This window comes from Stegodyphus dumicola, chromosome 10 (genome assembly GCF_044657685.1).
Source record: "Stegodyphus dumicola isolate Sdum_Otavi_A_Nest chromosome 10, ASM4465768v1".
Classification (NCBI taxonomy): Eukaryota; Metazoa; Arthropoda; class Arachnida; order Araneae; family Eresidae; genus Stegodyphus; species Stegodyphus dumicola.
Window position 1 is genome coordinate 165,959,287 of NC_140777.1, and position 26,640 is coordinate 165,985,926.

At 34.3% G+C, this 26,640-nt stretch overlaps 1 protein-coding gene and 2 long non-coding RNA genes across 10 annotated transcripts in view; 2 read left to right on the forward strand and 1 right to left on the reverse strand.

The window, feature by feature from the left end:
* The window catches only part of LOC146995185 (uncharacterized), a 428,660-nt gene that overhangs the window by 69,299 nt on the left and 332,721 nt on the right, over positions 1–26,640 (reverse strand). The window lies entirely within an intron of this gene.
* LOC146995187 (uncharacterized) lies at positions 1,484–8,979 on the forward strand. The gene is made up of 2 exons (XR_015043609.1): positions 1,484–2,300; positions 7,515–8,979. It is a non-coding gene; the product is annotated as an uncharacterized LOC146995187 (long non-coding RNA).
* LOC146995188 (uncharacterized) lies at positions 17,154–24,634 on the forward strand. The gene is made up of 2 exons (XR_015043628.1): positions 17,154–17,968; positions 23,170–24,634. It is a non-coding gene; the product is annotated as an uncharacterized LOC146995188 (long non-coding RNA).

Consider the following 26,640-nt stretch of genomic DNA (forward strand, 5'->3'; position numbering starts at 1 on the left):
CGAACCTGATCATGATGTAAAAACAATGAAAGGTTTTCTTCTCTCAGTTACAGAAGGTCTAATGGCACTTGCAGGCAAGAAAGAGCTGAAAAGAAAACTGAAATCCCCAGTTCAAATAAAACTAAAAACCCGTTCGTACAACCAGAAAAGACACTAAAAAATGTAAGTAAAACGCCAAAGAGAACGAGCAGGAGAAGATGTGCATATTGCAGCATATCGAAAGAATAACGACGAACATTTTGCATGTGTGAAACATGTGAAGTGCCTCTGTGCTTACAAAAGAATGAAATAACATATTTTTCAAAGTTTCATGAAAGTGACTTTTTTTTCAATTTTAGTCATATATAAATGTTTTTGAATCAAGTGCCAATTTTAATATTTTATTTAGTATCATATGTACGAGTATCAAATTTTAATCTTAAAATAATATTCAAGAAAATATTTTCTTTTGTTCCTAAAATTTAAAAATATTAAATATATACTACATGCAAAATGTGCATATGCAAAATTTTACAAGTCATGCATATATGCAATAAGTACAAAATGCATTTTAGTGTGTTTATTATGAATATTTTAGAATGCACGCTTTATTTTGTTTATTCATTCCACATATAATTTTTTTTCCCTGCTATACACCAATATGCTATAAGACATGTGCTAGTTGCATGGTGGGACAAATGGTATCCCACCTTCCACCGTAAAAAATAAAAGCGCAGAGTTTTTTTCAAGCCTTAAAGGCACTTAAGTAAGTCCATCTGACTTATTCTAAGGCATTTTTTTAAAGATTAAAATATATTTTAAATATGCGTGTCGCAAAGGGTTAAACCAGACTTAAAAAATTTGACAGAAAGGTATTTTTTTATAAATTTTGTCAGTGTTTTAAAAGAAAGGCAAAGATTTCCTACACAGAATTAAAAGCGTTCTGTTGCAAAGAAATCAGAACTTAGTATTAGTTCTGGTGAATTGGGGGGGGGGGAGAGTTTAAACATAATTTTGTCTGTATTTTGAATGACAATAATTTTGTCTCGGTCTTTTAGATGGTTTAGTGAAGCATGTGAATCTGAAATTTATGAAAAACTGGTTACACAATTATAATATTTTATTACAAAAAATAATAGTAGGACTGGAAGGGAATTAACTTTTTTCCTTTCCTAGGTATGTAGTGTGAATATGATCTGATTTGCATAATATATTTAGCCACTGAGTGAATAAATTCCTACTAGTGCCAGACCTGGTCAAAAGACATGTTGCCATTCATACATTACTGCATTCATTGCACTGTTTTTTAAATGATTTGTTTATTTTCTTTACAACAACTATGTAATTCTGCAAAACTCAGGAATCATGCAAACATGTGCCACAGAAAGTGGCCTAAAATGCTTGGTATAAGGATGAAGTAACTTCTTTTAGATATGTTGTGGTTTATCTTATTTGGAAAAGTCTAAAAAAATATCATACCAATTTCACCCCAGAACAGCCGAGAGATGGCAGCACATGATTACAGACCACAAAATTCTATCCCAAGATTCTCAAGGAGAGAGTCAGTCGTCGAACGCGCGCGATGGTGCACGTGTGTAGTTTGGAGGTGAAGATGAAATAAAAATTGTTAAGTTTGAAATGTTGAATCTAATTTGATCTTCCTAAATAATTATCATAGATTCTTAACAATGGTGACCCGGCCTTGCAGCAACCAAGCGTTATTGTTTTAAACTAATATTTGCACGGAAAAAAAAAAATTTCTCTTTTTTTTTACATATTACTTGGGACTTAGCCACGTGACTGGAAATGACTGAAGGAACAGCAATAATCGGAGCAGTAAAGATACCTGTGTACAACTTCGCCGATCCTTCACTATGGTTCACTATGTGCGAAGCAACATTTGAATTGGGAACACCGAAAGCGATATCGGAGTCTCGCACGAAGTATAATTACATTGTTTCGCACCTGCCCGCCGAAGCCGCATCAATTGTGAGAGATGTAATCAAAGCCCCCAACTCCACGGATCCTTACAATCACATTAAAACTGAGCTAATCAAGCGGTGCGGAGAATCGACGCATCAAGAAATGAAAAAACTCCTCGGCGGCGAACAGTTGGGAGATCGCCGGCCAAGTGAACTCTTACGCATAATGCGACGACGCGCTGAGTCATACAGCATTTCCGATGAACTAATGCTAACTGTTTTTACAGCATATCCCGAGTTTCGTACAGGTCGATACTCGCAGCGAACACGCCTTTAACCTTGGATAAAGCTGCGGAAGTTGCGGATCGTGTCATCGATGTATCACCATCTCCTGTAGCGGTAAGTGCCACAAATATTTGTTCTGCTAATATTTCAGATTCCATTGAAGAACGTTTACTCGCAGAGATAAAAAAATTGCACGTAAGAATCGATAATATCTCGCGTGATCGTCGCCGCACTCGTAGTCAGAATAAATATCGCGGCTAAAGAGAACGCAGCCCCTCTCAAAATAAAAACAAGTTTGATACCTGTTGGTACCACCTTAAATTTGGTGAGAGAGCTATAAAGTGTACCCCGCCCTGTAAATTTTCAAAAAACGGCCCAGGCGAGGCATAGCGGCGACTACAGCCTTGCCCTCCAATTCTCGCCGCCTTTTTGTTAGAGATGCGCGCACAAATGTCAACTTCCTCATCGACACGGGTTCTGACGTATCTATAATTCCAGCAACAGCATTGCAAAGGCGAAATCGCATCCAAATGACCCTTTCAGCAGCAAACACTACACCAATTTCCGTCTACACTAGCCAAAATCTCTCCTTAGACTTAGGTTTAAGACGCATATTCAGATGGACCTTTCTTGTCGGCAGTGTTTCAACCCCTATTATTGGTGCAGATTTTTTGTATAATTTCAACTTGATGCCTAACCTCCACACAAAAAGATTAATCGACGGTAACACTAATCTTGGCTCTAAATGCAGTTTACGAGTTAGTGCAATACATTCAATAAAGACAGTATCTGGCGACAGTATATACCATAAATTATTATTAGAATTTCCAGAAATCACAAAACCACCCCGTGCTGACCAAGAAATTAAGCACACAGTAGTGCATCACATCCAAACCACAGGACCTCCCGTCACTGCTAAAGCACGACGTCTTGCCCCAGACCGCCTACGAATCGCCAAAGAAGAATTCCAAAATATGATAGAATTAGGCCACATTCGTCCTTCAAAAAGTAACTACGCATCACCTTTGCATATGGTCCCTAAAAAGGACAGCACGGAATGGCGTCCTGTAGGAGATTACAGAGCCCTCAATGCACAAACAATAAAAGATAATTATAACATTCCTAATATCTTAGATTTTACTTCTGAACTACATGGCTGCAAAATTTTCTCGTACCTTGATTTAATTAAAGCCTATCATCAAATCCCTATACATCCTGATGATATCCACAAAAGTGCTATAATCACCCCCTTCGGCTTATTTGAAAGCTGTCGCATGCAATTTGGCCTATGTAACGCTGCAGCCACATTCCAAAGATTCATCGATGAAGTTACTCGAGATTTAAAATTTGTTTATGCATTCGTAGACGATATATTAGTAGCATCTAAATCTGAGGAAGAGCATATCTCGCATCTAAGAATACTTTTTGAAAGATTGCAAAATTATGGCCTTAGCCTTAAACCTTCTAAGTGTGTTTTTGGTGTTTCCTCAATAAATTTCTTAGGTGTCAAAGTATCTGAAGAAGGAACAGAACCCCTGAAAGATAGAGTAGACTGTATTTTGAATTTTCCTAAACCTACTACCATAATTCAATTAAGACGCTTCTTAGGTCTATTCAATTTCTATAGACGTTTCGTTCCTAGAGCAGCACACATATTAGCACCCTTAAATAAATTTTCAGAAGGTATCAAAAATAATAAAAAGAGCAGAAAACCTAAACAAAACGATCCCAAAGAAACACTTCAATGGTCTGAGGCTAGCGAACAGGCATTTACAGATGCCAAAAATTCACTAGCTACCGCAACTCTTCTTCGTCACCCAATTCCAGGAGCCAAACTTAGTGTTTGGGTTGATGCCAGTGACCTGGCAGTTGATGGTTCCTTGATGCAACTCAACACAACCAACTGGGAACCGATTGCATTCTTCTCTGTTAAGCTCACCAACAGTCAACAAAAATTCTCCACCTATGATCGAGAACTATTGGCCATTTACACTGCGGTGAAGAGATTCCGGCACATGCTCGAAGGTCGGAACTTTATCATTTTCACTGATCAAAAGCCTCTTATCTACGCCTTTAAGCAAAATTCAGAGAAGTGCAGTCCGCGCCAATGGCGTCGACTTGATTTCATTTCTCAGTTTAGCACTGACATTCGTCATACCAGTGGTGTTAATAATAGCGTTGCAGATGCATTATCCAGAATTGAGATAAACAACATCTCAAATTCCTCATTTCTTGATTTTGAAGCCTTTAGTCACGCTCAGAAAGCTGATGATTTACAAAATCTGCAAAACAGCAATCATTCACTAGAAATAAAGTCCATGCCCAGCCCAGTGTCAGCAACAGAACTCATCTGTGATGTATCAACCGGAATTCCAAGACCTATTGTGCCAGCATCTTTTCGTAAAATAGTGTTTGACCATTTTCAGAACCTCTCGCATCCAGGAACAACAGGATCTTGCAAATTAATTTCTGCTCGCTATGTTTGGCCCAATATGAAAAAGAATATTAAAGACTGGGTAAAAAGTTGTGATGCATGCCAGCGATCCAAAGTTCACAAACACACAAAAACACCTCTGGGTACATTTGCTACACCAGACGCACGATTTTCTCATCTGCATGTGGATTTAATCGGACCCTTGCCTCCTTCAGAGGGCAAAATGTACTGCCTCACCATCATCGACAGGTTCACCAGATGGCCTGAAGTGATACCCATCGCTGATATGACAGCAGCAACAGCATGCAGAGCCTTGTTCGAAGGATGGATATCCCGCTTTGGATGCCCATCTACCATCACCACAGATCAGGGTCGCCAGTTTGAGTCACCTCTGTTCAGTGAGCTCACACAAATTATGGGAACAAGAAGAATTCGTACTACAGCCTTTCATCCCCAAGCAAATGGCTTAGTAGAACGTTTTCACAGAGTCTTGAAAAATTCTTTAAAAGCCCATGAAAACCCAAGATGGACTGAATCATTACCAACAGTTCTCCTTGGCATTCGAGCTGCTGTTAAAACAGACATACAAGCATCAAGTGCTGATCTTGTGTATGGAACTTCACTAAGACTTCCAGCAGATTTATTTTCCCAAAGTGCCCAAAATACAACTCCATCTTATGAGTATGTGCAGAAACTCCAGGCACAAATGCAGCAGTTAAAGCCATTTCCCAACCAAAATCACCAAACAAGAATCTTTGTGCACCCAGAATTGCAAAAGTGTACACATGTTTTCCTTCGTGTGGACAAAATAACACCACCGCTCACTCAACCATATACAGGTCCCCACAAAGTCATAAGTCGAAGCGACAAAGTTATAAAAATATCCATAAATGTCAGGCAAAGCAATGTTTCCCTAGACAGAGTGAAACCTGCATTCATATATAATGATGAAATACAACAAATTCCTCACGAGCATGAACCTAAAATCCCAGGAAATACTACTGGAAACTCTGTCAACAATTCCAAAACCACAAAATCTGGATGAATTGTGAAATTTAGCAAGAGACTCATCACAGAAATTGGTTAACTTGATCATAATTACTCTTGAGTTACTCGATTTTCAATGTTCATCATATCACAATTATTCTCTACAAATTTCAGAACTGAAAAACCTTTATTTTCATTTATTCATGTCAATTAGATTTAACCTGTATTACTTTATTTTGTTTTCTACTTTTATTTAATTTCATGTATGTAAGTGATTTCAGCAACTGACACAACCCAGCATCCCAATTCCCTTTTGTTTATGCTATGTATGTGTAAATACTGTCGTTCTCTCACTTCGCTTGTTCACTGGGGGGATACTCTTGTTGTGGTTTATCTTATTTGAAAAAGTCTAAAAAAATATCATACCAATTTAACCCCAGAACAGCTGAGAGATGGCAGCATATAATTACAGACCACAAAATTCTATCCCAAGATTCTCAAGGAGAGAGTCAGTCGTCGAACGCGCGCGATGGTGCACGTGTGTAGTTTGGAGGTGAAGATGAAATAAAAATTGTTAGGTTTGAAATGTTGAATCTAATTTGATCTTCCTAAATAATTATCATAGATTCTTAACAGATATTTCACTTGTCACACAGAAAAAGAAAACTCAAAATAATTTTCAATTTTTTTCTTAAAATTATCCATTTGCCTTATAAAATAAATATTTAATTAAACTAAATTTTAAAATTTACATTTCCATGTGCATATTATGAAGATTATTATTATTTTATATATACATACTGTATATATAAAATATGTAGACCCAGATTTAGACTAAGCCTCATATACATTTACTTCTCCCCCCCCATTTCTTCTTTCTTGGTCTTGGTTCAATCCACAGTAAAACTGGCATAAATTTTTTTTTATGCCAGTTTTACTGCATCCTTTCCTTTAAAAGTACATCCTTTCCTCGAGTTTTTAACGACGTTTTGTTCCTAATGACCATTTCCTTGTTGCCCTAAAAATATGCTTATTTTGCTAAATGGTTTATCCAGTTCTAACTGTTTGCATGTATCATATAATAACAGAGCTGTGACAGACACATATACTAGTGTTAAAATATTTTGTTCTTGATGTGAAATGCCATTCATGTTACAATACTGAGGATAATAATAAAATTTACATGTCTATTTTTTATTATATGCTTGCCTACCTACTGAATTTAATTTTATATTATCATTTTTATTTTTCAAAATTGTATTTTAGAACGCCCCTCTCATTCTTTAACTTCATTTTTCTTTACTTTGAAATTCTTCATTTGAGACATATACAATTTCCTCCAATTTTAGTACAAAATCGAGGGGAAAAAAAAAAGTACCTGGAAAATCTCAGTAACGATGGTGAGGTCCAAATTAAGTTAGAAATTAAGCAATTCATTTCACAGCTGCATTTTTAGCAGTGAAATTTCTTTTAAGGGTCAAAAATGTTACAACTATTAGGTGTTTTGTTAGAAAAATTCTGTGTTTTAATAAATAAATGCATTATTTTCTTGACGAAAAGGAATTTCTAATAATGCTTTGTATCCATATTGTTAATTACTGGACATGCATTTGTTTTTTTATTTAATTCAGTTGGGGAAATATTCAACCACATTTTTCTGTATATCTTGCATAGAGATTGCTCATATTTAGGGTTTTCATAGATGCTAACTCTACTGGTTTTCAATCACGTTACAAAAATCTCCAGTTTTTGAGATTTCATTGTTGACAGCTGTGGATTTTCTTCAGATGAAAAATAGACATTTTTATGACTTTATTGTTTATCAATTATTTTTGTATGCTTTTGTAATTTTTTTATTATTAAAATATTTTCCCTTTTACAAAGTTCTAAACTTTTTCTTTTTTCAGATTCACCTCACCGATGATATCGGAACAACATTATTGATGTTTGTTGTATTCAGATCTGCTTTCGACGAAATAAATTCAGGTAGTGAAAAATATTCATATGCAGATTTATTTACGCTCTTCATAGAACGGGGATGTGACGTTAATGCCACTAGGTTGGGTAGTACTGTTCTTCACTTGGCAGTTATCGAAAAACAAGAAATTTTAGTGCGAAAATTGCTCATTTCTGGAGCTGAAATCGACAGGCGTGATGAGTATGGTTTTACCCCATTGTTCTATGCATGTAGAAGAGGTAGCCAGAGATTTGTGGATTTACTTATAATTGCTGGTGCTAAATTATGCACACAGAATTGGAGAAATAATTTGATAATCTCTGGAAATGAAGAAAGCATTAAGATGCTTATATATATAAATGATAAATCCAAGCAGTGTCATACGCTGGAAAACTTGTGTTACATTAGTATCAGGAAAAGACTTCAGAATGTAGAAAGAGATGCCTTTCAACTGGGTTTACCTCCATTATTAATAAGACGCTTACAACTCAAAGACTGTTCTAATTATGTACGATGATTATTCTAATTATGTATGATGTACTGAGTTGTAAAGTTTAATAAAGGGTAAAATATTGCTAAGTATGCATTTTCCTTTTTTGAGGGGGCTGAAATAACACTTCTTTTATTATTTTACATTCTTACAATATTTGCTGTCATAATTTATAAAAGTTGCGCTATATCTATAGTATAAACAAGCAAGAAGAAAGGTGTGCATATATCATATGTTAACAACAAAACAATGCACAAATGGAAAAGTTTGTAACCCAATAAAAGCACTTTTGTTATAAATAACACCAAGCAAGAAATAACATTTGCATGGAAGGAAAGCTTTTTTAGAATTATATTTAAATTATCTGCGACAATAAAAGCATGATCAAGTTTTCTTGCCAATTAACAGAACCAGTCCAGTCCTCCTGTATACAGATTTGGGAGATATTTTAAAATTTTATTGCCTTTTAGTCCACTTTCACATTACTTTGATTACCATTAAAAATTAACATGAGTCCGGCCTCTGAAAATTTACATCTTATTCAAAAATTACAAATCTTTGGATAAGATTACAATCACAGATACAAATCTTGTTCAAAGAGTTGAAGTTATATATTTAATTATTTATATGACTTATCGTTATTATCGTTGCTAGAATATTTTATTTTGATAATTATATTTTACTTTTATTGGAGCTGGAATAATGATTGCAGTTTGTGTTTTCCAGCAGTTAATTAATTAAACTAAAAAAGTATTGCTTCTTATCATCTTTCGTTTTTTAATATAACCGTTACATGAAATTAATTCAGTTTCAGAATCCTTACTTCTTCAGAAATATTTGCAAGAAATTTCTGAAACAAAGTATACAAATGATTTCAAATGCTAAAAACTGAAAAATTCGAATAACTAGATAAATAATTATAAAATAATACAGCAAACAATTTTTAATGCCTAATCTTTTATACCTAATTCATTTTTAAAGCATCAACAGTCCAAGTCTTCTCAATTTTACTCACAAGATAAATATGTATTACTATTATTTTGGCGTGTGTTTTGGGGTTTGGCTGTATTATGAAACGCTAATACCACACAACGTAAATTGTTGGTACATCACATGATATTCTTCCGAGATGTGAAGAACACAAGTCCGGCCCACTCAGTCTCTTTCGTGCAAGGTCCAAAGAAGCCACTATTGAGATTGATGGAAGAAATTTTTTTTTTGTTAAAGTATATTTTGCCAAACAGATCTCTTCTAAATATCTGATATTACGTAATAGAAAATAAGGTAGAAAAGAAATCTCATAGTTTTCTGAATAGAAGCTCAACGTTAAGATAGGATAATCATTCTTTTTATAAATAACAGAGGTCGCTTTCAACACAAGTGCCTCAACAAATCACTTTGCTGTTAGTTTTCTATCGCTGATATCTGTCACCGTTTTTCCTTTATACAGAACAACATGTCTCAGGTATTATAATTATGATACTAAAAAGATTTTTTAGAAAGTTTAAGCATTCATCCAATAATCATGTAAATCACAGCTCAAAATAGCTCTTTAAGCTAAATCATTTAATAACAGGTAGCACATTGAAATTCGGACTGTCTCGTTTAACTAACCAAAACCCTCAAGTAACTCGAAACTCTCCTTCCCTCCGAAAAAGCCAACAGTAGAAACATTTCTAAGAAAACGACTCATGTTCCATATACAGAAATTTTGCCTGGAACCTAATAATAATTTAGAGTTGCTCTCTGAGTGTCATGTTTGTTTATACTCTTTTAAATTTTGTTCCACATAAATGTTTCCTCAGAATTGTTACAACATTAAGCATTTCCCCCCCTAACTCTTATTCAGGTTCACTTGGCTCTAGAACTCAACAGCAGAAACTCAGTATAATCACGTATGTGTCAAAGTACTAATTACATCTCACTTGATATGAGCTGGTAAAGCGCGTGGAATGAAACGATATTTAAGATAGTAGGTGCTTGGAAATTTATATCGTTGGTCCTTTGGTATTTAATTAGGAAAATTCTCAAAGATCCATTGTGGAAGTATTTCAGATTACTGAGAATTACCTGCTATGTGCAGTATCCTTATATCTGCATCAAGGTATAAAACAGGCCCTTTAATTTCTCTTTCAAAGTTTCCATGTAAACGTGGATTGCAGATAAAATTCAACTAGATTCAAAAGAATAAAACTTGCAAATTTATTTTGAGACTAGCGGAAGTACAAGTTGGATTGAGAGCAATGCATCTAACAGCACAGATCTGTGATACTTCACAGATCACAGCTGCAGTGATACTTCGCAGACATTCAGAGTGTTTCTTACGGAGTCTGGCAGTAAAATGTACCTGATTTGATTCCTCTGTTGGGGGGGGGTATGAAAAATCAATACAGATAGGCACTTCTTGCCTGTTTGCTCAGGAACTGTCCAGGCGAATCATTATTATGGAAATTGTCGACACCTTTACAGTTTTTTCTCGAAACAATTCGCCAAACATAAGTGAACACAATTTTACAGTCTCTAAAATTTGGCACAGAAAGTCCTAAATCGTGGAGGACCTTAAAACCGAAATTTTGGTCAAATTCCTTATTTTCAAATTGTTCGACAAAGTTTGCCTCGATTTTCGGGAGTCGTTTCGATAAAGTCCAAAACTCTAGGCTTTCAGTTGAAGCTGGAATTTTCCCAGCTATGGCTGTGATGGAAAGGACATTTTGTAAAAGTCACCAAATTTGTATGAGTTACATTTTATGCAGGTATTTTGCATCTCCTGGGAACTTGCAGGTACATGATAAGCAGTAAAGACATCCAGAATGGTTAGGACATCCAGTTTGCATATGCCCAAAGTGCTGACACCTGAAACAGCTGCTGGTTGTTTGCTTCCCTGATCTGTATTTTGCTTCTGGTGGAGTCAGAGTTTTCATCCACTGATTAAGCCACATACGACAACCTTAAGTGGAAGTTGTTCTTTTGCACCGAAAGGCACTGACAGCCCGTTCTCTGCTGTGCCAGTCATGGAACATTCAGGAACATTCTCCTAAACATTTACGATTTTGTAGAGTCTCACCTTCTTTGGGAACATATAAAGGTGACACTGCAGAGGAATGGGGGCATCGATATTATTTTTGCCGAAAACAGATTTCTTTCCACATGACTTGAGGTCGCAGGCACATTACGGGAAGCAGACAACATTTCTTTTCCACGGGAGGTGGGACGCTGTATCCAATAAATCCATCTGCCCTAGGCAACAAAAAGAGTTCATAGAAATGTTGAAAGCTCTCATGTCGGAATTGATGCAGTCAAGAAAGAATGCATGATGAAGGCAACAGATTTTACTGTGGTTAAGAAGTTCATTTTTGATTTACAAAAGATCTCTTTTGAAAAGAGAAGCTTTAAAATCATATCACACAGTGTTGGTGCTCAATAACTCTCATCCAGTTTTCCAGACGATGTTGAAGTAGCAAATTCAGTCATAATTAGTAAACTGCTGGAGCTGGCAGTCCTGTGAGGTTGATGATTTCTAACATCAGAAAAAAAAAGTCAAAGAGAGACAAGAATTGGTGACTTAATTTTAATGCACCAGTAATATCTCTCATTTCTGGCTGAGCATAAAAGTTTTTTTTTTTCTCCTTGCGGTCCAAACTTGTGTATTACAGCTCAGCTGATGAGTGTCTAATGCATATATGTGAGGGAATGAGCAGTGTGCCCTATTCAGTGCCCTCCCCCCACCTACTGGAGATGCATAAGCGAAAAAATGTTTTTCACAAATGGTAGCAAATTTATTCAAAAATATGAATAACATTTCAAGTGCATAGAGGATCATTTAAAAGCAAAATGCTTAGATTTTATCATCAAAATATAACATAAGATGAAACTGCAGAATTAAGCAGAATATACTGAGTTAATGTGTAAAACAAATACACAGAAATATAACCTAACATGATGAAAGTTATAACAGATTATGCCAGAATGGGTCAACATAGCCAAGAACTGTGTATAATTTATTCTAAATTACAAATGTTCAATAAAATGAGAAAAATGTATTAAAATACATAAAACAAAATATTTTTGCATGCAAATGTAGTTTGGCTCATCAATATATAAAGAAAAAACAATTAAAAAAATACTCAGTTCTAATAAAATAGAACTTTTATGGAAAGTTAGCATTTCTGATAAAATATTTTTAGTTGTAAGAGATACACAAAAAATAAAGATGGACATAATTATCTCAATAAAAAGTAAATTTGTTTTTTTATATAAATATAATACAAATGCATGTTAAAATTTCATTCAAAAATTGTATTTATGCATCTTCATAATACAATAATTTCGCTAATTATTTCAAACAATAAAATCTGTTAAATTCACAAATTTTTATAAAACAACCGATTTCCTTAAACAGTCATGTTTCAACTAAGTGCAGTCATGATTTTATATTTTACAGAATTAGTACATACTGCACATAAAAATAAGAAAATGCACAAATTAAAGCATACAATTTTATTATTTCCACTCCTCATAATAAAATGACATTTTTTTTTTTCAACAAACATTGATATTATTAAATTGATTAAAATTTCCCCAGAAAAGATTTACACATTTCTATATATTGTGCCACGCAAATTTTCTTCCTCTAATAACCTAATAACTGACTTTTCATAAACTACTTTGCATCTATTTAATAATTTTTTAAACATGACGATTTTTTAAAACAAAAATATTTACTTAGAAATTATATGCATAAAGGAAAAGATTTTTACTAAAAAATTATTGTATAGATTTTCAATAGCCTTAACACAATAAACTTTTTCTTTAAAAAATTTTCTATGATGAATTGTATTTAAATATAGTGTCAAGAATTATAACAGTGTGCTTTGACAACTGTTTTAATGCACACACAAATTTAAAATGCCTAAAATGTTGAAATTATATAATTACAGTTTAAGCTTTACACAAAAGACATGCCAACATTTAAAATTTAAATTAATTAAGGATAAAAGGAGTAATTTATAAGTGACTGAATAGTATAAGAGGCTTTCGAATTAAAGTATTAGCTCAATACTCTGAGGTCAGCAAAACCATAGAGAAGGTAGCTTAATAATGTCATGAATAATATGAAATTTTTGTTCCACTTCATGTTTAAAAAAGTGAAATAAAATATTTGAAATAAAAATATATCATCAACCTTCATAAAATTTGTAATAAATTCTCAGATGAATACTTTACTGGAGTAAAACTCAGACAGTCTTGCATATTACAGTCAAAAGTCGTTAATCCGGACTCGTCGGGACTTCAGCGATTCCGGATTATCGATTTTTCCGGATTATAGATCATCAGTTTAAATCTGGTAAAATGGCATGCAGAAATTATAAAATTAAAAATATGAAACCGTAATTTACGAAATAAAGAACAATTATGATCTAAAGGGTATCAAAATTTACAAAAAAAAAAAAGCTTAATATTTATTTGTTTACTTTATTAAATATTTCTTTCAGTGTAAGTTGTTTAAGTTGCTTCGTTTTTTATGTGATAATACATTCTCTTTAATTCCATAAACAGACATAATTTCTTGTTCAGTTACAAAGTTCCGCTGTTCAAGTCCTATAATTGCTGTGTCGAGAATACCGACTAATTTGTCAATCGAAATTTTTTCGTTTTCAATAACCTCTGTCACTTTCTTCGCTATTGGAAGCGAATTATAATGACGAGGCATTTGATTTAAATCATATCAAAGCCGGAGTACATCGAGAGGAAATACCACATTTAGTAAGCAATTATGAGCCAAATAAAATAAAAACATCTGCCCTTAAGATAAGGATAGTGTTGACAGATCAACTTCCAATTCATTGCGCTCCGCGGCGTTAAAGATAAACAAAGTTTAGGTAAACAAACGTTAAAGTTTAGATAAAAGAAGGATATGCCTTTATCCAAAGGATATGCCACGTTCCCCCCCCCCCACACACGCAGAGCAGCGTGAAATTGATAAACAGATTTCGGAATGGTTAGATAAACAAATCCTTTATCCTTTATCCATTTTTTGCAGCAATTCCACTTTTTGTTTAATGGACTCCGAAAGATACTTTCCCTTTGTATATCCTTTACATATTAGTAAATATATATCAGAAATTATGTTTGACATAATCGAAAGTTCAAGCTTACTTTTATAAAATTGCTCCAATTCGAAGATTAAGGAACAACGCAATCTGCAACATTAACTAAAATAGATAATTAGATAATTTTAGCTTAGCTTATCCCGTCCGTTATACATTAAACGCGCATTCGTAAACGTATTTTGGGCACGCGCACACGCAAATTCGCAGCCGTAAAGGTCTTACGCGCATGCGTCAACACGACGCATGCGCAGAAAGTTTGTAGCTTTGAGGTCCGGATTATAGATCATTCCGGATTACGGGTGTCCGAATTAACGACTTTTGACTGTACTATATTATATTAGCTTTTATAATATTAAAAAATTATATAAGAATGCAATTCATGCATAATAAATTACTTAACCCTTTGCGGCATGGTGGGTCAATATATGCCCCACCTAATTAATATTTATTTTCTCAGTTAGCAATTTCCGTTAGAAATTTTCTAATCTTTTAAAAATTATCTATTTTAGTTATTATTTTTCTCAGTAGATGTTACTACTATACCAGGGCTTAAGTTTATAAGCAAAAAATATTCAAAATAGGATCACAAGAGTGATATCCCTGTATCTCGCATTTTTCAATATTTTAAAAATTTTGGTATACAGTTTATGATATGTATGATACTTTTTAATATTCAAAAGTACTTTATTTTCAAAAATCTTAATTGTATTCAATATTTTATAACATTAATTTTGCAGTTGAAATAAGTGGGTTAAAATTTGTCCCACCACACACTTGAATTTCCGCTCAATAGATGGCAGCACTCACGATTATTTTTTCTTTTCTTTTTTGCATCTACTTTTTTCGTGATTGCGCGCGCTTTTACATCCGTTGTATGCTCTGATGTGCTAAAATGTCTAGGAAAAAATTAACAACTCAGGAAGCTTTGGATCTTTTTGCTGAATTGCCATCTGATTGCGACTCAAATGCTTCAGATGTCAGTTTCTGATTCAGATGAAATTGAAATCCAGGAGAGAATAACTGAGGTTGAAGTTATTGCTGAAGAAGAAAGGGAAGTAGTCATAATTTGTTTCGCTTTTTAAAGACACAGATGCATCTATGCATGTGGCACTGTAAATATGAATCGGAAGTATCTACCCACAAATTTATGTCAAGAGGATATATAGACTTTTCAGTTAGCGATGATTCAATTTATTGCATAAAATGGAAGGATAAAAGATCCGTTTCCATCCTGTCTTGCCTGGAAAAGGCAACTGAAATGAAAGAAATTAATAGAAAGGAACGAGATGGAAAGACAAAAAAAAAAAAAAAAAAAAAAGTACTGTGCCCAAACAGCATTATTTCATACAATAAGAATATGGGATATGTCGACTGATTGATCAACTGAAAGGACTATATGAAATAGACCGCAAAAGCAAGAAATGGTGGCACATGACTTTTTTTTTTTTTTTTTTTTTTACTTTTTAGATGCGAGTATAGTAAACACATTTATTCAAGTTTGTTCGCGAACCTGATCATGATGTAAAAACAATGAAAGGTTTTCTTCTCTCAGTTACAGAAGGTCTAATGGCACTTGCAGGCAAGAAAGAGCTGAAAAGAAAACTGAAATCCCCAGTTCAAATAAAACTAAAAACCCGTTCGTACAACCAGAAAAGACACTAAAAAATGTAAGTAAAACGCCAAAGAGAACGAGCAGGAGAAGATGTGCATATTGCAGCATATCGAAAGAATAACGACGAACATTTTGCATGTGTGAAACATGTGAAGTGCCTCTATGCTTACAAAAGAATGAAATAACATGTTTTTCAAAGTTTCATGAAAGTGACTTTTTTTTTCAATTTTAGTCATATATAAATGTTTTTGAATCAAGTGCCAATTTTAATATTTTATTTAGTATCATATGTACGAGTATCAAATTTTAATCTTAAAATAATATTCAAGAAAATATTTTCTTTTGTTCCTAAAATTTAAAAATATTAAATATATACTACATGCAAAATGTGCATATGCAAAATTTTACAAGTCATGCATATATGCAATAAGTACAAAATGCATTTTAGTGTGTTTATTATGAATATTTTAGAATGCACGCTTTATTTTGTTTATTCATTCCACATATAATTTTTTTTCCCTGCTATACACCAATATGCTATAAGACATGTGCTAGTTGCATGGTGGGACAAATGGTATCCCACCTTCCACCGTAAAAAATAAAAGCGCAGAATTTTTTTCAAGCCTTAAAGGCACTTAAGTAAGTCCATCTGACTTATTCTAAGGCATTTTTTTAAAGATTAAAATATATTTTAAATATGCGTGTCGCAAAGGGTTAAACCAGACTTAAAAAATTTGACAGAAAGGTATTTTTTTATAAATTTTGTCAGTGTTTTAAAAGAAAGGCAAAGATTTCCTACACAGAATTAAAAGCGTTCTGTTGCAAAGAAATCAGAACTTAGTATTAGTTCTGGTGAATTGGGGGGGGGGGAGAGTTTAAACATAATTTTGTCTGTATTTTGAATGACAATAATTTTGTCTCGGTCTTTTAGATGGTTTAGTGAAGCATGTGAATCTGAAATTTATGAAAAACTGGTTACACAATTATAATATTTTATTACAAAAAATAATAGTAGGACTGGAAGGGAATTAACTTTTTTCCTTTCCTAGGTATGTAGTGTGAATATGATCTGATTTGCATAATATATTTAGCCACTGAGTGAATAAATTCCTACTAGTGCCAGACCTGGTCAAAAGACATGTTGCCATTCATACATTACTGCATTCATTGCACTGTTTTTTAAATGATTTGTTTATTTTCTTTACAACAACTATGTAATTCTGCAAAACTCAGGAATCATGCAAACATGTGCCACAGAAAGTGGCCTAAAATGCTTGGTATAAGGATGAAGTAACTTCTTTTAGATATGTTGTGGTTTATCTTATTTGGAAAAGTCTAAAAAAATATCATACCAATTTCACCCCAGAACAGCCGAGAGATGGCAGCACATGATTACAGACCACAAAATTCTATCCCAAGATTCTCAAGGAGAGAGTCAGTCGTCGAACGCGCGCGATGGTGCACGTGTGTAGTTTGGAGGTGAAGATGAAATAAAAATTGTTAAGTTTGAAATGTTGAATCTAATTTGATCTTCCTAAATAATTATCATAGATTCTTAACAATGGTGACCCGGCCTTGCAGCAACCAAGCGTTATTGTTTTAAACTAATATTTGCACGGAAAAAAAAAAATTCTCTTTTTTTTACATATTACTTGGGACTTAGCCACGTGACTGGAAATGACTGAAGGAACAGCAATAATCGGAGCAGTAAAGATACCTGTGTACAACTTCGCCGATCCTTCACTATGGTTCACTATGTGCGAAGCAACATTTGAATTGGGAACACCGAAAGCGATATCGGAGTCTCGCACGAAGTATAATTACATTGTTTCGCACCTGCCCGCCGAAGCCGCATCAATTGTGAGACATGTAATCAAAGCCCCCAACTCCACGGATCCTTACAATCACATTAAAACTGAGCTAATCAAGCGGTGCGGAGAATCGACGCATCAAGAAATGAAAAAACTCCTCGGCGGCGAACAGTTGGGAGATCGCCGGCCAAGTGAACTCTTACGCATAATGCGACGACGCGCTGAGTCATACAGCATTTCCGATGAACTAATGCTAACTGTTTTTACAACATATCCCGAGTTTCGTACAGGTCGATACTCGCAGCGAACACGCCTTTAACCTTGGATAAAGCTGCGGAAGTTGCGGATCGTGTCATCGATGTATCACCATCTCCTGTAGCGGTAAGTGCCACAAATATTTGTTCTGCTAATATTTCAGATTCCATTGAAGAACGTTTACTCGCAGAGATAAAAAAATTGCACGTAAGAATCGATAATATCTCGCGTGATCGTCGCCGCACTCGTAGTCAGAATAAATATCGCGGCTAAAGAGAACGCAGCCCCTCTCAAAATAAAAACAAGTTTGATACCTGTTGGTACCACCTTAAATTTGGTGAGAGAGCTATAAAGTGTACCCCGCCCTGTAAATTTTCAAAAAACGGCCCAGGCGAGGCATAGCGGCGACTACAGCCTTGCCCTCCAATTCTCGTCGCCTTTTTGTTAGAGATGCGCGCACAAATGTCAACTTCCTCATCGACACGGGTTCTGACGTATCTATAATTCCAGCAACAGCATTGCAAAGGCGAAATCGCATCGAAATGACCCTTTCAGCAGCAAACACTACACCAATTTCCGTCTACACTAGCCAAAATCTCTCCTTAGACTTAGGTTTAAGACGCATATTCAGATGGACCTTTCTTGTCGGCAGTGTTTCAACCCCTATTATTGGTGCAGATTTTTTGTATAATTTCAACTTGATGCCTAACCTCCACACAAAAAGATTAATCGACGGTAACACTAATCTTGGCTCTAAATGCAGTTTACGAGTTAGTGCAATACATTCAATAAAGACAGTATCTGGCGACAGTATATACCATAAATTATTATTAGAATTTCCAGAAATCACAAAACCACCCCGTGCTGACCAAGAAATTAAGCACACAGTAGTGCATCACATCCAAACCACAGGACTTCCCGTCACTGCTAAAGCACGACGTCTTGCCCCAGACCGCCTACGAATCGCCAAAGAAGAATTCCAAAATATGATAGAATTAGGCCACATTCGTCCTTCAAAAAGTAACTACGCATCACCTTTGCATATGGTCCCTAAAAAGGACAGCACGGAATGGCGTCCTGTAGGAGATTACAGAGCCCTCAATGCACAAACAATAAAAGATAATTATAACATTCCTAATATCTTAGATTTTACTTCTGAACTACATGGCTGCAAAATTTTCTCGTACCTTGATTTAATTAAAGCCTATCATCAAATCCCTATACATCCTGATGATATCCACAAAAGTGCTATAATCACCCCCTTCGGCTTATTTGAAAGCTGTCGCATGCAATTTGGCCTATGTAACGCTGCAGCCACATTCCAAAGATTCATCGATGAAGTTACTCGAGATTTAAAATTTGTTTATGCATTCGTAGACGATATATTAGTAGCATCTAAATCTGAGGAAGAGCATATCTCGCATCTAAGAATACTTTTTGAAAGATTGCAAAATTATGGCCTTAGCCTTAAACCTTCTAAGTGTGTTTTTGGTGTTTCCTCAATAAATTTCTTAGGTGTCAAAGTATCTGAAGAAGGAACAGAACCCCTGAAAGATAGAGTAGACTGTATTTTGAATTTTCCTAAACCTACTACCATAATTCAATTAAGACGCTTCTTAGGTCTATTCAATTTCTATAGACGTTTCGTTCCTAGAGCAGCACACATATTAGCACCCTTAAATAAATTTTCAGAAGGTATCAAAAATAATAAAAAGAGCAGAAAACCTAAACAAAACGATCCCAAAGAAACACTTCAATGGTCTGAGGCTAGCGAACAGGCATTTACAGATGCCAAAAATTCACTAGCTACCGCAACTCTTCTTCGTCACCCAATTCCAGGAGCCAAACTTAGTGTTTGGGTTGATGCCAGTGACCTGGCAGTTGATGGTTCCTTGATGCAACTCAACACAACCAACTGGGAACCGATTGCATTCTTCTCTGTTAAGCTCACCAACAGTCAACAAAAATTCTCCACCTATGATCGAGAACTATTGGCCATTTACACTGCGGTGAAGAGATTCCGGCACATGCTCGAAGGTCGGAACTTTATCATTTTCACTGATCAAAAGCCTCTTATCTACGCCTTTAAGCAAAATTCAGAGAAGTGCAGTCCGCGCCAATGGCGTCGACTTGATTTCATTTCTCAGTTTAGCACTGACATTCGTCATACCAGTGGTGTTAATAATAGCGTTGCAGATGCATTATCCAGAATTGAGATAAACAACATCTCAAATTCCTCATTTCTTGATTTTGAAGCCTTTAGTCACGCTCAGAAAGCTGATGATTTACAAAATCTGCAAAACAGCAATCATTCACTAGAAATAAAGTCCATGCCCAGCCCAGTGTCAGCAACAGAACTCATCTGTGATGTATCAACCGGAATTCCAAGACCTATTGTGCCAGCATCTTTTCGTAAAATAGTGTTTGACCATTTTCAGAACCTCTCGCATCCAGGAACAACAGGATCTTGCAAATTAATTTCTGCTCGCTATGTTTGGCCCAATATGAAAAAGAATATTAAAGACTGGGTAAAAAGTTGTGATGCATGCCAGCGATCCAAAGTTCACAAACACACAAAAACACCTCTGGGTACATTTGCTACACCAGACGCACGATTTTCTCATCTGCATGTGGATTTAATCGGACCCTTGCCTCCTCCAGAGGGCAAAATGTACTGCCTCACCATCATCGACAGGTTCACCAGATGGCCTGAAGTGATACCCATCGCTGATATGACAGCAGCAACAGCATGCAGAGCCTTGTTCGAAGGATGGATATCCCGCTTTGGATGCCCATCTACCATCACCACAGATCAGGGTCGCCAGTTTGAGTCACCTCTGTTCAGTGAGCTCACACAAATTATGGGAACAAGAAGAATTCGTACTACAGCCTTTCATCCCCAAGCAAATGGCTTAGTAGAACGTTTTCACAGAGTCTTGAAAAATTCTTTAAAAGCCCATGAAAATCCAAGATGGACTGAATCATTACCAACAGTTCTCCTTGGCATTCGAGCTGCTGTTAAAACAGACATACAAGCATCAAGTGCTGATCTTGTGTATGGAACTTCACTAAGACTTCCAGCAGATTTATTTTCCCAAAGTGCCCAAAATACAACTCCATCTTATGAGTATGTGCAGAAACTCCAGGCACAAATGCAGCAGTTAAAGCCATTTCCCAACCAAAATCACCAAACAAGAATCTTTGTGCACCCAGAATTGCAAAAGTGTACACATGTTTTCCTTCGTGTGGACAAAATAACACCACCGCTCACTCAACCATATACAGGTCCCCACAAAGTCATAAGTCGAAGCGACAAAGTTATAAAAATATCCATAAATGTCAGGCAAAGCAATGTTTCCCTAGACAGAGTGAAACCTGCATTCATATATAATGATGAAATACAACAAATTCCTCACGAGCATGAACCTAAAATCCCAGGAAATACTACTGGAAACTCTGTCAACAATTCCAAAACCACAAAATCTGGATGAATTGTGAAATTTAGCAAGAGACTCATCACAGAAATTGGTTAACTTGATCATAATTACTCTTGAGTTACTCGATTTTCAATGTTCATCATATCACAATTATTCTCTACAAATTTCAGAACTGAAAAACCTTTATTTTCATTTATTCATGTCAATTAGATTTAACCTGTATTACTTTATTTTGTTTTCTACTTTTATTTAATTTCATGTATGTAAGTGATTTCAGCAACTGACACAACCCAGCATCCCAATTCCCTTTTGTTTATGCTATGTATGTGTAAATACTGTCGTTCTCTCACTTCGCTTGTTCACTGGGGGGATACTCTTGTTGTGGTTTATCTTATTTGAAAAAGTCTAAAAAAATATCATACCAATTTAACCCCAGAACAGCTGAGAGATGGCAGCATATAATTACAGACCACAAAATTCTATCCCAAGATTCTCAAGGAGAGAGTCAGTCGTCGAACGCGCGCGATGGTGCACGTGTGTAGTTTGGAGGTGAAGATGAAATAAAAATTGTTAGGTTTGAAATGTTGAATCTAATTTGATCTTCCTAAATAATTATCATAGATTCTTAACAGATATTTCACTTGTCACACAGAAAAAGAAAACTCAAAATAATTTTCAATTTTTTTCTTAAAATTATCCATTTGCCTTATAAAATAAATATTTAATTAAACTAAATTTTAAAATTTACATTTCCATGTGCATATTATGAAGATTATTATTATTTTATATATACATACTGTATATATAAAATATGTAGACCCAGATTTAGACTAAGCCTCATATACATTTACTTCTCCCCCCCCCATTTCTTCTTTCTTGGTCTTGGTTCAATCCACAGTAAAACTGGCATAAATTTTTTTTTATGCCAGTTTTACTGCATCCTTTCCTTTAAAAGTACATCCTTTCCTCGAGTTTTTAACGACGTTTTGTTCCTAATGACCATTTCCTTGTTGCCCTAAAAATATGCTTATTTTGCTAAATGGTTTATCCAGTTCTAACTGTTTGCATGTATCATATAATAACAGAGCTGTGACAGACACATATACTAGTGTTAAAATATTTTGTTCTTGATGTGAAATGCCATTCATGTTACAATACTGAGGATAATAATAAAATTTACATGTCTTTTTTTTATTATATGCTTGCCTACCTACTGAATTTAATTTTATATTATCATTTTTATTTTTCAAAATTGTATTTTAGAACGCCCCTCTCATTCTTTAACTTCATTTTTCTTTACTTTGAAATTCTTCATTTGAGACATATACAATTTCCTCCAATTTTAGTACAAAATCGAGGGGAAAAAAAAAAGTACCTGGAAAATCTCAGTAACGATGGTGAGGTCCAAATTAAGTTAGAAATTAAGCAATTCATTTCACAGCTGCATTTTTAGCAGTGAAATTTCTTTTAAGGGTAAAAAATGTTACAACTATTAGGTGTTTTGTTAGAAAAATTCTGTGTTTTAATAAATAAATGCATTATTTTCTTGACGAAAAGGAATTTCTAATAATGCTTTGTATCCATATTGTTAATTACTGGACATGCATTTGTTTTTTTATTTAATTCAGTTGGGGAAATATTCAACCACATTTTTCTGTATATCTTGCATAGAGATTGCTCATATTTAGGGTTTTGTACTGGTTTTCAATCACGTTACAAAAATCTCCAGTTTTTGAGATTTCATTGTTGACAGCTGTGGATTTTCTTCAGATGAAAAATAGACATTTTTATGACTTTATTGTTTATCAATTATTTTTGTATGCTTTTGTAATTTTTTTATTATTAAAATATTTTCCCTTTTACAAAGTTCTAAACTTTTTCTTTTTTCAGATTCACCTCACCGATGATATCGGAACAACATTATTGATGTTTGTTGTATTCAGATCTGCTTTCGACGAAATAAATTCAGGTAGTGAAAAATATTCATATGCAGATTTATTTACGCTCTTCATAGAACGGGGATGTGACGTTAATGCCACTAGGTTGGGTAGTACTGTTCTTCACTTGGCAGTTATCGAAAAACAAGAAATTTTAGTGCGAAAATTGCTCATTTCTGGAGCTGAAATCGACAGGCGTGATGAGTATGGTTTTACCCCATTGTTCTATGCATGTAGAAGAGGTAGCCAGAGATTTGTGGATTTACTTATAATTGCTGGTGCTAAATTATGCACACAGAATTGGAGAAATAATTTGATAATCTCTGGAAATGAAGAAAGCATTAAGATGCTTATATATATAAATGATAAATCCAAGCAGTGTCATACGCTGGAAAACTTGTGTTACATTAGTATCAAGAAAAGACTTCAGAATGTAGAAAGAGATGCCTTTCAACTGGGTTTACCTCCATTATTAATAAGACGCTTACAACTCAAAGACTGTTCTAATTATGTACGATGATTATTCTAATTATGTATGATGTACTGAGTTGTAAAGTTTAATAAAGGGTAAAATATTGCTAAGTATGCATTTTCCTTTTTTGAGGGGGCTGAAATAACACTTCTTTTATTATTTTACATTCTTACAATATTTGCTGTCATAATTTATAAAAGTTGCGCTATATCTATAGTATAAACAAGCAAGAAGAAAGGTGTGCATATATCATATGTTAACAACAAAACAATGCACAAATGGAAAAGTTTGTAACCCAATAAAAGCACTTTTGTTATAAATAACACCAAGCAAGAAATAACATTTGCATGGAAGGAAAGCTTTTTTAGAATTATATTTAAATTATCTGCGACAATAAAAGCATGATCAAGTTTTCTTGCCAATTAACAGAACCAGTCCAGTCCTCCTGTATACAGATTTGGGAGATATTTTAAAATTTTATTGCCTTTTAGTCCACTTTCACATTACTTTGATTACCATTAAAAATTAACATGAGTCCGGCCTCTGAAAATTTACATCTTATTCAAAAATTACAAATCTTTGGATAAGATTACAATCACAGATACAAATCTTGTTCAAAGAGTTGAAGTTATATATTTAATTATTTATATGACTTATCGTTATTATCGTTGCTAGAATATTTTATTTTGATAATTATATTTTACTTTTATTGGAGCTGGAATAATGATTGCAGTTTGTGTTTTCCAGCAGTTAATTAATTAAACTAAAAAAGTATTGCTTCTTATCATCTTTCGTTTTTTAATATAACCGTTACATGAAATTAATTCAGTTTCAGAATCCTTACTTCTTCAGAAATATTTGCAAGAAATTTCTGAAACAAAGTATACAAATGATTTCAAATGCTAAAAACTGAAAAATTCGAATAACTAGATAAATAATTATAAAATAATACAGCAAACAATTTTTAATGCCTAATCTTTTATACCTAATTCATTTTTAAAGCATCAACAGTCCAAGTCTTCTCAATTTTACTCACAAGATAAATATGTATTACTATTATTTTGGCGTGTGTTTTGGGGTTTGGCTGTATTATGAAACGCTAATACCACACAACGTAAATTGTTGGTACATCACATGATATTCTTCCGAGATGTGAAGAACACAAGTCCGGCCCACTCAGTCTCTTTCGTGCAAGGTCCAAAGAAGCCACTATTGAGATTGATGGAAGAAATTTTTTTTTTGTTAAAGTATATTTTGCCAAACAGATCTCTTCTAAATATCTGATATTACGTAATAGAAAATAAGGTAGAAAAGAAATCTCATAGTTTTCTGAATAGAAGCTCAACGTTAAGATAGGATAATCATTCTTTTTATAAATAACAGAGGTCGCTTTCAACACAAGTGCCTCAACAAATCACTTTGCTGTTAGTTTTCTATCGCTGATATCTGTCACCGTTTTTCCTTTATACAGAACAACATGTCTCAGGTATTATAATTATGATACTAAAAAGATTTTTTAGAAAGTTTAAGCATTCATCCAATAATCATGTAAATCACAGCTCAAAATAGCTCTTTAAGCTAAATCATTTAATAACAGGTAGCACATTGAAATTCGGACTGTCTCGTTTAACTAACCAAAACCCTCAAGTAACTCGAAACTCTCCTTCCCTCCGAAAAAGCCAACAGTAGAAACATTTCTAAGAAAACGACTCATGTTCCATATACAGAAATTTTGCCTGGGACCTAATAATAATTTAGAGTTGCTCTCTGAGTGTCATGTTTGTTTATACTCTTTTAAATTTTGTTCCACATAAATGTTTCCTCAGAATTGTTACAACATTAAGCATTTCCCCCCCTAACTCTTATTCAGGTTCACTTGGCTCTAGAACTCAACAGCAGAAACTCAGTATAATCACGTATGTGTCAAAGTACTAATTACATCTCACTTGATATGAGCTGGTAAAGCGCGTGGAATGAAACGATATTTAAGATAGTAGGTGCTTGGAAATTTATATCGTTGGTCCTTTGGTATTTAATTAGGAAAATTCTCAAAGATCCATTGTGGAAGTATTTCAGATTACTGAGAATTACCTGCTATGTGCAGTATCCTTATATCAGCATCAAGGTATAAAACAGGCCCTTTAATTTCTCTTTCAAAGTTTCCATGTAAACGTGGATTGCAGATAAAATTCAACTAGTTTCAAAAGAATAAAACTTGCAAATTTATTTTGAGACTAGCGGAAGTACAAGTTGGATTGAGAGCAATGCATCTAACAGCACAGATCTGTAATACCGCTATAATCCTTCTCTAAAAACGATAAAAAAAAAGTACAATTCACATTCATACATTTTTCAGTCTGATGCGATATGGAACCCACATAAAAATTTTCGATAGAAAAATAAGCTAATTCTGTTTCATTATATCAGCAACAATGGCACGCAGTTTTGAATGATTTTTGTTTTTCTTATCAAATGGTCCTAAAAGCTTAATTTCCATTCAATATTTCACCTATAATTAATTTTAGTTGATTAAATGTGGCAAAATCTTGACCTTTATTCATCAGAAATTAATAACATGAACAAACAAACATACATTCTTCTTTATATGTATAGATTTTGTAAAACTTACAAATTTTTATTAAAAAACTCCATGATTTGAAAGCGAGCGGTAGCAACACTTCGAAATAAAGCATTTTTATCTCCAAAGCTCGAGACTGTTGCCACTCGGAAAAATGTGTGCGAAAATCAGCGCTTTCAGAGTTTCTAATTAGTATGTCAGCTGATTAAATTCGAAAGAAGATGGGACCAGTCGAAATGGCTTACCACGGATTTTTGGAATCGGGAATAATGTATTTAATGTTTGGCAATTCTATTTTTATTTCATTGTCAAACTTAGAAATTTTTTATTAATAATCTCTAGGATTTGATTGCGAGAGGGTTGCCACTCGGAAA